Below are 11,001 nucleotides of genomic sequence, written 5' to 3' on the forward strand. Positions count from 1 at the left end.
CCGTTATTTCAACATTTCCGAATTTCGTTACCGGGCACCGTGCAAAGCTGATTGCCAAGCCTGCAGAGGTTTTCGGAAGCTGAAATTTGGGACAGAGGCGGTACTAGGGTGGATTTAGTTTGACTAAAAATCGGAGTTGTCTTAGACCCCCCGTAGAATCCTGCCGTCCGCGCGCAAGATTGCAAAGTTAACAAACTTTTTGCAATAGCATATCTGCGATGGCATAAATGCCGTAGTTATGAATTTTTCATTACTTGTTAAAAATATTGTAGATAAGGTCTGAGAAAATTTTTAAGGTCAAGGAACAACTATTCGTTCAGTTATAAATGCTCAAAATGAGCTCCCGGAATAGTTTTCGACCTTCATGGGGAACCAAAAAACAAAATTTGCGATTTGAAATTTTAAAGGTCAATTCCAACAATTATGAGAAATGTTTACTAAAAAATCAGTTTCATAGTATGAAGGGGTCAAAAATTGGTTTTTTTTTGCCTCGTGGTTGGAGTTGCGGCAAAGAATCAGGTCCGAGTTTGATCATACTTGGCAAGTCGTGAATGAATAGCCAATTCCTAAGAAGAGTATTTGTGGTCTTATGAAAAGATAGCTCAGAATCCTGCTTCACTTACGAGAAAATGCAATTGACAAACCCTTTTTAAAAATCACTAAGTATATTTTGAAAAACAATAATAAAAATACAAAAATCTTGTCTCTCACACCATATCTTCCTCTTCATTTGGCACCACGGCTTCATTGGATTCCTGGAATGTGTAAGTGATAAAAATAATAGGCCTCTTGCAGAAAATACTTCACACAAGGCTTGGAAGGTATATTTGCAGGTTTATCAAGAAATTCTGAAAAACGGTGGTATCTATTTGGTGAATTTGTAATATCCAAGGATAAATTTTTGTATCCATGGGGTCGATTTAATGTTCTTCCAGGGAAAAAACACATGTCAAGGGGTGAAAATATAAATGTCAAGGGCTTGTGTCAGTGAATTTACTTACTTCCTCAATCTGTTGTGGACGGTAACTTCGGCGGTAACATCGGGTGTAAATCACCAAACATGACAGAACAATAACACATACAGGAAGACCAAAGTAACGATCCATATATTGTACAATCTGTTGTAGGCATCCTTGCTCGCGTCGAGTTTCTCCTTATAAGATTCGCACTTATCAAATTGATAGGTCGAGTTTTCATGTCGAAAAGTAGCAGACACCATTTTCATCCCTTTAATATTCATCTTTTTTTTTTCTAAAAATGAAATATACTTAATATAAGAAACTCATTCATCGCGTCTTACTTTCAAAAAGGGTTCTTTAGCTCCCATAATTCTTATACAAATGATACCTTACTAGGGGATGTGGTAATCGGGATAAGACAAATTACGGCTAATTTCCCCAAACTAACGAGAAAGATGATACACGTAAAAGATAAGAGAATGAAGTAATTTTTGTCAATTTCGGCCTCGTTTCATTGATAAATGATTCGATTTAGCATTACCCAGACTAAGAATTGAATTTAGTTTAAACTACAAAACTAGGGCGATATGTTTTTTTTTCTTTCGAATGAAAGATGTAGAACTTAAAAAGATGAAGAGAAACACAGTGTTAAAAAGTACCATTTTTTTCTTTTTACAATGAAAAAAAAAATTACAAAAGCTAGAACAATATACATTAAAGCTTCCACTCTCCAGAATTGCAGTTTGCTTAAACTCCTTCAACTATCAATTTTAAAAGTAATTTTTTTCTTTTGGATTATCACAAATAGCATATGCCACAATCAAGTCAATCCAAAAACTGAATCTAAGACAGGCTTGGAATAGATTGCCAAATGAAAGTAAAACATCTTAATCATTAGAATTCTTTGAAACCAAAATCTTGAAAAACAAAACTATATTGTTCGTGCAAACTGTGTTCAATTTTCTAAGGATTTCAAAATTCTATTCTTCCATATTATTTACTGTTTAGTCATGTTGCTTTTAATTAGTCTTCTGCTTTATTTTGTTTTCTACCAACGTTAACCAAAGAAAAAGTAAAATATATGAAAACGACAGTTAGTAAAAATACTCAAAACAACAAAAGAAATCTATGTACACGTTACTAATTTCGCTCTTTCGCTCTTCCCTCCCTCGCATCCCGAATCTCACAGCAGTAGCTGCGGGCTTCCTTCAGCTGTTTATTGTACTTCTTGTGATGGCGATCCTTCCCAGAATCTGGATCGCCCTCTTTCTGGTACTTCTTGAACATGTTCCTCACGATTTGGTAAACGTTTTGTGTGGACATGTCCACAACGTACACGTCGGAGTGGGAACGTTCAGCATCTTCCCATTTTCTGGAGCTAAACGATTTATCACTCTCCAACATATTTCTACACATGTAGAGAAGCTTCAATGTGACGATCCTGGGCTGCTTCGTCACGTGCCAGTCGTTTGTGGCTGGTTTTTCGTTATACTTTTGATCGATTATATGTATGCGTTGGTCTGTGAATAAAGAACAGTAGAGCCTTTAATTAAGAAATCTTTAAGATGAACGCTTTTAGTACGGTCTAGTTGTGCAAATATTGTGCACAAAGTCGTAAAAGCATGAAACTTTGCACAATAGTAGTTTAGGGGTCAAAAATGGATTTAAATCTCAGACCCAAAAAATTGACACCTGTTTGTGTATTTTACAGACCAGAATAGGTTTCCAGACTAAAATGAAAATTCTTTTCTCCAAAGTATGTCATGCTACATACCGTTGGAAAGCATTTTTCATACCCGTTCAGAAAAACATTACAACCCATATCTGAAAATGAAGCCAATAAAAGTTATTGGGGGAGGTTGTTTGAAAAATGACCGAAAATGACATAATTGCTGACGTCAGCAAAAATTCCAGGACCACACAGACACGTTTATTTTTGTGAAATTCAATAGAGGATCTTTCAATGACCAAATGGATAGCTTTGCTTGAGAGTTAACCTCACTTGACATAGAATATGGCGTTTTCATGACCGGTCGAAAGCCTTAGGCTAAAGGGTTTGCACCGGGCATGCCCATGGTAGAGCATTACTAAGGCAAAATTGTCAACCTAACAATACTCAAAAAAACTATTGTAAAATAAGCTTGCAGCTGATCTAACCAATAGTATTTAGTACCTGAGAGGTACTCTATTGAATTTCACAAAAATAAACACGTTTGGGTGGTCCTGGAATTTTTGCTGACATCAGCAATTACGTCATTTTCGGTCATTTTTTAAACAACCTTCCCCAATAACTTTTATTGGCTTCGTTTTCAGATATGGGTTGTAATGTTTTTCTGAACGGGTATGAAACATGCTTTCCAATGGTATGTAACATGACATACTTTGGAGAAAAAGATTTTCATTTTAGCCTGGAAACCTATTCTGGTCTGTAAAATACACAAACAGGTGCCAATTTTTTGGGTCTGAGATTTAAAACTATTTTTGACCCCTAAACTACCATTGTGCAAAGTTTCATGCTTTTACGCCCTTGTGCACAATGTTTATGACTTTTGGCACATTTAGACTGCACTATTTTGTTCACAAGCATAAATTCTTTTCTTGTCATTATTCATGACTCATCGAAGATTCCAAAGTCCTTAACAAACAGCAAAATCAAAATTTGATGGGGAAATCTTACCCAATGACTCATCAACTTCCTCTTCATCACTGATGGCATTTTCGTTGGAAGAGTCAAAGTCGATTTTGTTCCAAAAGCCAACTGAAATAAGCAGAGATTTTGAATGACGATTAGCTTTAGCATGACAACAATAATTAGTTCTGTCGCGCAAAATTGCAAAATATCTAGAACTATTTTCATGTCAAGATTACAATTCAATACCTATTTTATGCTCATGTCATTGTTGAGCCTAAAGTAGTCATAAGCTCGATGATTTAGAGGTACTTATCTAGCCAAATAGACCTTTTTTCACATGTTTGACATCAGCGTAGACTATTCTCTTTGATTACATCACAAAATCGGAAGAACAGTTCTCTTCAAATAAAACATTAAATCTTCTTTTAATGAAAATATGTACATACCTATGTGTCTATGGAAGTATTCAAAGTGGTTTGACGAGATGTGACAATGTGACATGACCATGAATTTGTAGACCAGTGGCTCCATTACGTCCATTTGATACTGGAAGTCAATGGCCGGAAAATGGTCCTTCACTTTGGCATGCATGTGTGTCACGACACTTTCAGACAAAGAATCTGAATAAAATATATATATATATATATATGCGTATGATAGGAAGACAAATAAATGAGTATGTATAATAGATAGTAAATAAATAATAGATTAAATATCTAAATTATTTGAATTGATCCAATTTCGAAAGTCATTGTCAACTGTTTTAATATCACCTCGGATGTCTATCGTTTGGCAAACTAAAACATGTTGAGGAGTTTGTATTTCACCACAGACACAGTTAGGGTTATTGCTCAGACCAATCCGATGCATAAAACTACCATAACGACCGTAACCCGAACGTATGCGATTTAGCAGGACCCATTCGTGGCACTTGAGATCGTGACCAGATGGTTTGTTCGAGGGCAGCGGAATAAATTGTTTCAATTGGTGAGTTGAATCATTCCAGCGTTGGCGCCATTTTGCATCGGCCCAAGTTTGAGGGGAAACATTCTCGATGTTGTCAGCAGCAAGTGAGTGCATCCTCCTTGAGAGTGGAGATCTGCTTTTTAACCTGCCGTTAAGTAGCGGGTTGTTGGCGACGATGTTAAGCATGTGGTCGTCGGAAAGAGCACGGTTTCTGAGATCTAGCATGTTTTTGTTCCTACGGATGTCAGATGGAGCAATTCCACAGAGCACTGGTAGAATTTCAGTGGGGGTCGATTTGATGCAGCCGCTTATCACTCGCATGCAGCTGTTCAAAGAAACGTCAATCTTGTTACAGTGAGGGCTGTGGCTCCAAATAGGAGAACAGTATTCTGCTGCGGAGTAGCAGAGAGCTAGAGCGGTTGTATGGAGGGTAGTAAAGTCCGCGCCCCAGCGATTACCGGCGAGTCTTCTAAGAAGATTACAACGTTTTGTAACCTTGGAGGAGGCGTTTGTAAGGTGTTGGTTGAAAGAAAGGGTACGATCTAGCGTAACACCAAGGTAGACTGGGTTTCTTTCAAAGCGTAATTTCTCACCATTCGTTGTCACGTTAAGTTCGTAATTGGCTTTCCGGTTGGCGAGATGAAACACACTCGAGACAGTTTTACCAGTGTTCAATTTGAGTCTCCAATTTGTGAAATATGTCCTTAAGGAGTCAACATCCTTGGAAAGGTCCTCTTCAATCTCTGGGAAATCTTTGTGGGTGGATTTCAAAGCAAGGTCCTCTGCATACACATACTTCTTGCTAACGGTAGGTTTGATTGCTAAATACATCGTTTGGAATTAGATAACTTAAAAACAATTACTTGGTAAAGTAAATGAATGTAAATAAAATACTTTTGAGTGCTGATACAAAAAGACATGTGCCCTAAATATCATAGGAATCAATTTTGAACCCAACGAAATTTGTTTGAAATTAATGACATAACAAAACAAAAAAGAAACGTACAGTTTGTGTGATAGCCGAGGTCTAGTTTTGTAAGAACTTTTTCCTTAATTTTGTATTCTTGACTTGCTTTTCGATGAAAAAGTTCGTGTCTCCACGAGACTGTCCTGTTTTCCATGACCTTCACCATAGCTCGTTTTATGAGAGGCCAGTTCTCGTCAAAGTTTGTGTTCACAGCTTCTCTCATCATGGAGTCAATTCGTTTCATCTCCTCTTCGGAAAGTTCAGATTCTATGAAAGATTGATTCGAAATATCAACGGTTCAAAATTTAGCTTAAACTGTTCTAAAAGACTAGAAATTAAGAGACCGGATTAGTTTAATGGAAACTATGAAGACTACTTAGGCTATGATCGTGTATACAACGAGGTTTTATTCCTGCTTTGAAAATTTGTTGTCGATTTTAAAGTAACATCACTTACCCTCGAACTTATCAGACAGGGCGTAAACATTTTCCAAATCAAGACCAGAGCTAGATGGTAACGTAGTGACCTCTATAAGTAAAGAAAAATAAAAAAAAATTCTGAATACTTTATCAATTCTATACAGTGACAAATCTTAATCGGAATTTTTGGAAATTTTAGGACACTACTACCTACACTACTACCACTACTTTCCTTCCGATTCTTAACCGTTATTGCTTTGAATGGGTGAATTGACACAAAATATGACCACTTCAGGTTGATTAAACATTCCATCCTAAAGTAGTCATTGAAGCGATTTCGATCCATTGACTACTTTCGGTTTGAGTAAAAGATGGATCCTAAAGTAGTTATTGAAGCGATTTTGAACCCGATTTCGATCCCATGGCTACTTTAGGTTCGACGAATAAATGACCCTAAAGTAGTCAATGAAGCGATTCCGATCCCATGGCCACTTAAAGTCTGACTACATATTCGATGGGAAGCAGCTAAATCTCTTACCAGTAGTTACAGATTGCGATGTTGTTGAATCGGTGGTTGAATCGGTGGTTTCGGCAGCAGCGGAAACGTGGAAATCTACACCCTCACAATCGTCAGCTGAAATTAAAACATAGTTTTATATTTTTCTACATTATCAACTAATGACCATAAAGGCCTAACCGTAAGCTATAGTAAAGTCACAAAGCCATTTTATATTTCAGAGAGTATATATTATACCTGGCTCCTCTAACAGGGAGGTAAACAGCTCCTTGTCCGCAAATTTCTCTCCTCGTTCTTCTTCTAACTGTTTGCATCTTTCTTTGTACCAAGTTAAACTCTGTTGACTTGTGACTAGTAAATAAACAAGAATTAAGTAAGTAGTGATCTAAACACAATTGAAATCCTACAACAGGAAACAGGGAATGTCTTTGGATATGTCTGGAAAAAAAAGCTTTTGATTACTAAGAATTTCTGTAAAAACTTGCAATCTCTTGCGGTCATCACGCATGCAATTTGTATTGTATGTATTTTTGATTTGGGAGGCATCTTCGACTGTGTTTTGGTGTCTCCTTCGAGATAGTGAGTTTCTACAGGACTTTACACCTCTAGCCGCCATTTTTCTTTTTGCTTCTACAATCATCTGGGAAAATAGTGAGACTTTCCAATTAATTCAGGGTCCCCCGCTCCCCCAAATCAATGTTGTGGATATTGGAGGAAATTTGACCATCAACGTTTCTCAAATTCAAACAACATTGACTTGGGGGAGTGGGTGGAGGTGTTGTTGTTGTTGTTGTTGTTGTTGTTGTTGTTGTCGTTGTCTTAAATGTTGTCTTGGAAATGAAATCGGCTGGTTGCAAATATTGGGACATCCCGCGTGAACAAAATGTCTTTGGCCCTTTGATTTTTGGGAACGGGAAAGCGGACAGGGTGGCCCTCGAGCAGTACAAGCAAATCATTCCACCTGATCATATTTTTAGACCAGCGGAAATCATTAAAGAACATGGCCTTCCAATCTTCGGCATCTTGCCATGTGTATTTGTCTTCGGCCGGGTTTAAGAAAGTCTTTTTCTTAAGAAAGATTTTTCGGACTGGGTCCATTAGAAAAGTTTTGCCGGAGTCTTTAGGCCCAGTCAACATGATGTTTCTCCTCTGCCCTTCCCTTTTCAAACAGCAACCCATGGACTTGGCACGTGCGACCGTGATCCTATTGTGTTCCAAGATATCAATGGCGCAAGTGAACCAACAGCCGTCACACCCCTCAATGCAATTGCCACGCAAGACTTCCCTGAGGACTTCATTCTTTTGCGAGGGGAAGGGCGTTCAGCAGGACTGAGTGACTCGTAAAGCTTTTTGTTACCTTTAAAAAGGGAGGAAATCTCATCATCGTCCTCTTTGACGCAATAACGTTGTGCATAAACATACAAGTCATAGTCATCTCGAAAATTGACCTTCACATCATTTTCCTCGACCAGGCGGGCTTGGACACTATCAAAGCGGATACCGTCTGTCAACTTCAGGGCGAAATGGTAATGATACCCAGAAGTGTTTCGGTGTTCCTCCTTGCCACAGACCCAATAATCAACCCGTCCTACACCATCCGTCTCGTTGAACAGACCCACAACCAGTCGTGCAAAGTCTTCTCGGTCGGGGAATCTGGTTAGGTCGGCCTGGCTGTAGGTTATCAGGTACGTTGTACGCAACTGCCGGGGTTGCAATGAGCTTAGCGGTGCTTTGGTGCCGGTGTTCTTTCCCTTTCCATTCATTCTGAAAGGCAGTAAACAATACACAGGTCAAGACTTTAAGGTTTGCCAAAGTTCAACGGAAACATTCTTGTGTTTAGAAATTTTACTTAAGCTTCTTATTGTTTATATGTTTATTTCTTGATATTGATAGAAAGTATTTTTTATTTATGTACATACATGTAAATGGTAGATGTAACTGCTTTATGAATGCAAATAGGCATGGTCTGATTTGTTGTCTTCTTTTATACTTGGACCATATTCCATCGTCAAATTACCTTCTTTATGGGAGAAATTCATGCAAGGCCTGATTACCTCTGCACGTGGCGAATTCGGCGCGAATTCTCGTATTTTCCCGCGCTTCTGACGTCATTTTATTCTTTGCTATAACTCAAAACAACCCAAAACACATGGCGAACTAATTGGTATACTCTGAAACCACTCAAACGCTTGCACATGGCCGTCGGATATGTTTTGGTGGGCTTAGCAACTGGGAGCTTCAATTTTTTTAAAATGTGATGTAAGATACAGGGAAACCTTTCAATTTTTTTTCCAAATCAGAGAATTTTGTGAAATAGTGAGACTTTCCAGTTAATTCGGTCCCCGCTTCCCCAAATCAATGCTGGGATATGGAGGAAATTTGACCATCAACGCTTCTCGAATTCAAACAACATTGACTTGGGGGATGGGGGGGGGAGTATCAGTCTCACAATATTATGCAGATGATTGTACTCTTCGTAGTGTCTTTATACTCGTGGTCGGGAGAATCTAAGATTGGTTTTTGGTCTTAGAAAGACACTATGGAGTATCGGTGGTGTTTTCCAGATTTTGTTGGTTGTTGGTGTTTTTGGGGATGGAAGTGAAGGAAATTGTGATATATGTTGTGATTCGTCTGTAGTAAAATCAGAGATCGTTTGTGATTCTACTTGAGGAGGAGACGGGGTGTTTCTTTGACGACTTCATATTAATTTCTATGATTCGATGTGGATCCATCCTCTCCTTCTGGTTCGCATAATATCTCTTGTGTTATCTAAATCATTTTCTTCAGCCTAGGACAACTCAGGGAAGAGAGGTTGACTTAGGACCTCACTCGACCCGGTAACTTACCATAGTACTTCGCTTTCCTCCGGTGGTGGGGTTTCGGAACGTCCTCTCTTCGGGCTCGGTTGTTCTTCTATTTCTGTTCGTAAGGCCTTGCTAAAAAGCTTGGCTTGTTGTCCTTTTTCCATCGGTTCATCCATTGTAAAGTCAACAACATCAAGAATTTGCGTTTTTTGTTGGTGTTGGTGTTGGAACTGGAGGTGGATTGAAGGTCACATTTGATGATTTCTCCAATCTTTCAGATGGTGTTGTTTTGTTTTCCAATCCCTCATTTGTAGGTTTGTTTTTGTTTTTCTTCTTTTTCTTTTTGGTTTTCTTTAGTATACTTTTTGGTGGTTCTGGTTTCAGCTTTTTTGAGTATTTCGACATCTTTTGATGTTACGCACATGTATACGTTTTTTCGTGCTATTCCTTGTAGATGTATTTTGTTTAAAGCTTCTCTTAGGTCCGTGACTTTCTTGTGGCCTATGGATGGTCCTCCACTCTGAGCTTCTATTCTTTGACACTTTCTTTGTATTGCCAAGTTTTGAAAGTTTTTCATGATGCATTTCCCGAAATTCCGAAACTTTTGCCGCTGATGGGATTCGAACCCACTATATACAAAGAACCTATGATTAGAACGCCAGCGCCTTAACCATTCGGCCATCGAGGTTCAAAGTTACTTATAAACATGGTATTTAGTCCAAACTCTACCCGGGGGCTAAAACCCTAACCAGGTGTTAACTCCCATCCCCAACCCTAGCCCTAACCCTACCTGACCCTACCTGAAACAACCCTTTAATCTAACCGGGAAATTTGACTCTACTACCAATTCAATCCAAAGATAGGTCAACATCGCGCGGGTAGGCGGGGCAAAAATTCTAGATCGGCGGTTGGCTTAGCCTGGACTTGTTAATTTATGCGCGCACAGGCCCCGACAAAGACAAAATCTTTCGATCAGTTGCTTTTTCCGGTTCGGCTGCGCTGGACCCTACTGAAAAGCGAAAAATTTTCAAGAAAGTCCAACAGTTTTAATATGCATTAACGATTAATCGCACTCCTCTAAACATCAGATGAGTTTTTGCCGGCTGACTGATTTGGTGGACTGACTCATCTGTTCTTGTTTTTCTTTAACTAGTTTTCTCTTTGAGCTTTCATATATCATCTGGTTTTCTCCATATAATAGATATCATGAGTTTGTTGTACAAGCTACCCTTTCGCATCTTTACTTCACAATCCAAACACAAAAAACAATGCCCCATTGTTTTTGATTTCATCTCAACTACCTACTGTCGGGTACCTATTAGCCTGGGGGCCGCTAATACACCTTTCCCGAAGTGTTATTTAGGCTTTTTGACTTTTTTTGTTTTAATGTTTGGATGTTTCTATTTAGTTTCATAAAATTGTATGTCGCAAAACTAAACAAATAAAAAAAGAATTATGAAAAAAGCACTTCCGGGTCTTGAGTTATTTTGATTTGAAATTCTTTATCAACATAGAATTACCGGAAACGAGGCGGGCTGTATGTTTAGTTTATAAGGATTCACCGTGAAAAAAACAGTCATAAAGATTGTAGAAAAAAACCTTTTGAGCCATTCAGCATGCCACTGTTTAAGGAGCTACAAATAGATAGTTTTCAATAGGTTTGAAGACCTTCGACCAATACCAAACAATTCGGAAAGTGTATTAGTTTTCGAAAATTTCACCCGACACTCTTCTTCC

Source organism: Clytia hemisphaerica, unplaced genomic scaffold (genome assembly GCF_902728285.1).
Source record: "Clytia hemisphaerica strain Z4C2 unplaced genomic scaffold, Clytia hemisphaerica genome assembly, whole genome shotgun sequence".
Taxonomy (NCBI): domain Eukaryota; kingdom Metazoa; phylum Cnidaria; class Hydrozoa; order Leptothecata; family Clytiidae; genus Clytia; species Clytia hemisphaerica.